Here is a 4527-nt window from a genome sequence, read left to right as displayed (position 1 = left end):
AGCCTTTGTTCAAATATTCCGTTAATTGTTTTTCCACCTCCTGTGGCTCGGAGTGGCTTAATCTATAAGCAAATTTTCTTATAGGTTTTGATCCTGGCATAACTTCGATGCCATGGTCTACTTCTCTAGATGGTGGTAAACCATCTGGTAAATCATCAGGAAAAACATTCTGAAATTTCTCTAATAAATTCATTAAAGTATCTATGTACTTTTTCTTTAATGTCTCATTCACCTTGGATTTTTTCTTGTTTGAATCACATGCATGCCAAACAGGGTTTTCAAATAGTGGGTCTCGTCCAAGGCTATCTTGTTTTCCTTGTTTGTCTACGCAAACATCATTTATCGTTTCATCTACGGAAACATAATTCAAAAGAGGGTAACAAGCATATACCTTTGCTATCTGGTCTCTGCGGACCGCTGTGCACAGCTCCATGGAGAAAATAAGTGGTGTGGCGGGGACAGTATGGTCGCCTGCAGGGTAATGACTCTACCTCCATGCTCAAAACATAGCGTGTTATGTAAGTAATTCCGAGCTAGACTAGGGCCCAAGCCATACAGCCACTCCTTGCCTAGATATACGTCTGCTCTGGCTAAGTGCATGACCTGAAAGTCAAGCGGAGCCTCGTAGTCCTGCATAGATAATGGGACCCCCAATACTACGGTATTCTATACCGTTTTATCATATCCGTTGGCTAGGTACTCATGATCACTCCGGGTCTCAGTCAACCTCAACTTCTTGACTAACGAGTAGTTCAAGAAGTTGTGGCTAGCTCCATCATCAATAAAAACTGTGACTCTACGGCCACCTATGGTGCCATACATGCGCACCATGTCATACGGACCTACAGTAGGCTGCCACATCGCTGGTGTCACTGAACAAGCGTGATGCTCATCACAATGACACACTGTCACCTCTCTGAACTCTGCGGAACTGAGAGGGAGTCTCTGCACTGTATGCAACTGCCTCGAAGATTTACCATCTTTTTTGGGCTCGTTGCCACTCGTGCTGGCCTTAGGCTTTGGACACAGCCTTCGTGTGCCCTACATCGTTGCAATTAAAGCAGCGATTTTCCTTTCGCGCTTTAATATACTGCTCTTTCTTTTGGATTTCGCTATCTCTTTTCTTCTTGGATGGTCGCGATTTTTTAGACCAATGACCACCCTGTCCTTCTTGGTCCGTCCTATCCCCTTGTTTATCACTGCGGAACCCTTTTCTTTTAAGACCTGACCTCCTCTTTTCACTACCCTCCGCCCTGCTAGAACCACCACGTGCACTACGGCGCTTGATGTCATCAAATATCTGCGCATACTTAATTGCCTCTGCTAAGTCTTTAGGCTGCAAGGGCTCTACGTACTCAAGGTAATCATCTTTGAGGCCTCTTTTAAAGCCTCGCAATGTCTGGAATGCATCAATTCCCTTTAGCTTGAGTACTATCTCCCTATAGTCTGAGATGTACTGAGTTAGGGATTTGTTCTCCATCGAGCACTTGTCCCATAACTCCCACCTTCTCTCTGCCTCATTAACAGGCAAAAATTCTTTTCGAAACATCATTTCAAACTCCGTCCAAGTGGTAGGACGAGTTGTCAAACTCATCCACCACTTGTACGCTTTGTCGGTTAATGAGAGGCTAGCCTCTACTACGGGCTGTATACGGCTAGGCTGCTGTCGCAGCGCGTGCAAATCTGACCACTTCGCTAGAAACATATTGACCGAGTCCTTGTTTCTCTCCTTCTCCCCGCCACCAAAACTAGGCATCTTTAAGTCTTTTAATAACGACGAAGCTGTCGCTACGGACGGCCCCGCAGGCGCATCGGCCTGTACTCCTGCAACCACTGGCGAGGCTACGCTCACCCGTGCCGCAGGAGCTCGGCTACCATGAGGAGTCGGAGTACTAGCCGAGGCGGCTGTCAGTGCATCTAACCGTGTGGAGATGCTCTGTAGCATCGTGACTAAATCAGCCTGGACTTTACCCATATTGTTCAGTTTGGCATTGAGATATTTAAACAGTCCACTAGAGAGCTCCGTCTCTGTCAGGACATCAGCAGGGTCCAATAGGTCATAATCGTCGTCGTCATAATCCAAGAGGTCCTCCTCGGTCCCCTCGACGACGTCGGTGTTCATGTCCTCTGGCTCGTCGGCCAGAAAGGGGTCATCTGCCAATGCGTCCGCTGCGGGCTCGCTGGGTCCTAAGGCGGGGTCAATAGACGAGTAGGGCGTTGGCGGATCACGCGTGATCGACGAGCGCACTCCGGACCGGACAACGGTCGGGCGTGTACGGCCTGACAATGCAGTCGGGGTCAAACCCGCGACGACCGAGGACAAGAGACCTGAAAAACCTAGAGAAGTAGAAGGCGGTGGGGACACACTACGCCAGCAGACATCTTTAATTCTTGCCAAAAACAATGCGAGAACTCAGAAATTACAGAAAAAGAATGCTAATAAAATGAGCAGTGGTGGAGAGAGAATAGTCACCCCCCTTTACGGTCGCTTGTCGATTTGTGTTGCGCTGCGAACCTCCAGACAGCGCCGCTTCTCCGGGATGCTCCGATCCGAGAGAAAAAATGCTTGCAACTCATAACAAAAGTAAATTTGCTCGGGAGGCTGTGCCTGAAATAGTCGGATTATCCCTTGCCGGGATTATCCCTCCCCAGCCGAGAGAGGATCTGTTTGAATTTAGTTTCATTTTTAATTTTATTAAAAATGAATAATTAAAATATAAAAAAATAAATGATTTTTTTTTCTGGTGGCCTGTGGTGGCTGGCCGCCGGCTGCTCTGGTGGCCGCTGCCTGGCTGGCCGCCGCTGCTCTGGTGGCCCCGCCGCCACCTGGCTGGCCGGGCTCGCTTGGCTGGCTGCAGCCGGGTGCTTCACAGCCGAGAGAGAGAGAGAAAGAGTGTTGCCAACGTAGGCTTTCCTCACGTAGCATCGTTCTCTCTCTTCGCTTCAGACAAGCTTCAACGAAAACGTCTTTCGCAGACAAGCTTCAACGCAGAAAAAACGAAAATTGCTTACCTGCGTTTTGGTGTGTGCTACCGAGAGAGAGAGCGAGAGAGAGAGAGAGAGAGAGAGAGAGAGAGAGAGAGAGAGAGAGAGAGAGTTCTTCCCTTCAAAATCTTCCTTTCAATTCTAGCTGCCTCCCTCCACACACTCCATTGTGGAGATAAGGATGAGAAGATGAATGGTTGAAAACCATTGAGTGGGCTCCGGTCCCCCGGTCACGTGCGGACCCTGACGACCCAATCGAACCGATGCTCTGATACCAGTGTTAGATACCCGTAACGCCGCTACGGGCGTTACCACAGGAGGGGACGGCCTCTGGCTCACCACCTAGCCATAGAGAAAAGAATGAGGATTTCCCCTCATCCCCCAGGCTATATAGTGTGTGGCCTGCCGTCCACACTAGCCTGGCCGCCCATGACTTCGCATGGGCGTCCTCTCCCACTGAACCCCGGACATGGCCATCCGGTCTGCCGTCGGTTTACAGGCGTTACAGCCTACGTGACAAAAGCAAATATAAAATCAATTTTACATCCAAGATTTGAGAATAAAGCAATCTAAAAATGATTACAAAACCTAGAATCATGATCAGATACAATAACCATGAGATGTAAAGACACGTTTAATAAAAAGATGTGAAGTAGACAATGTCTTTTTTCATGCAATGAAATATGCTTGCTTACTAAATCTATCAACAATAGTCCAAAGCATGTCATTCATGTAGAAGTGATTGGTAAACTAGTAATGAATTCCATAGATATTTCTTCCCAAGGACCATTAGGACTAGGCAATGGCATGATTAATCCATGTTGCTTTCCATGATGTTGCTTCACTCGTTTGATAAACATGCTTACAAGATATTGTGACAAAAAAGAAACTCTCAAGCGTGTTAATCTAGAAAAGGAACAATAAATAACGTGCAGGTGGCTCGATTAAAATTGGCACTTGTAAGTGGCTGAAAATTTGCCCAATTTCTTGAAAAAGCTTCGAATTTTTAAAAGAAAAATTCAAGGAAAAATTGAAAATGTGACCAATTTCTTGAAAAAGCTTCGAATTTTTAAAAGAAAAATTCAAGGAAAAATTTTAAGTTATTTTTAGGAAAATTTTGGGCTTGAAAATAGCGATTTTGGGTAAAAATAATGATTTTGGAAAGCAAAAAGCACTCTGAAATTTTTTGAAAATTACTAGTAAGGGAGGTTGTGGGTAGTGGTTTTAAAAAATTTGAGGCTTTGATAACTTTGTAGAAGCTTTAAGAAAAGCTTTAAAGCTTATGATAAAGCTTAAAAGTGCCAATTTGCTTGTGCATGGAGAAAATGATGAAGTAATTCAAAAAGGAAATTCGTTGCACGTATGCCATTGGAAGGAGAGAGGGAAATGAAATTGATCCAGAAATCAAAGGAAGGGTGGAATTGAAGCCACTTGGGTGAGAGAATATTATATGCGGTGTCGGATCTGGAAGAGGGAAAGAAAACAAAAAAACCACTTTGGGTTTTTTAGTGGTTTTGGGAAGTGGTTTTTCACCTTTCTTTG

The sequence above is a fragment of the Cibotium barometz genome, chromosome 35, assembly GCF_041138505.1.
Source record: "Cibotium barometz isolate CiBa-2024 chromosome 35, ASM4113850v1, whole genome shotgun sequence".
Classification (NCBI taxonomy): domain Eukaryota; kingdom Viridiplantae; phylum Streptophyta; class Polypodiopsida; order Cyatheales; family Cibotiaceae; genus Cibotium; species Cibotium barometz.
This window is presented reverse-complemented; position numbering follows the sequence as displayed.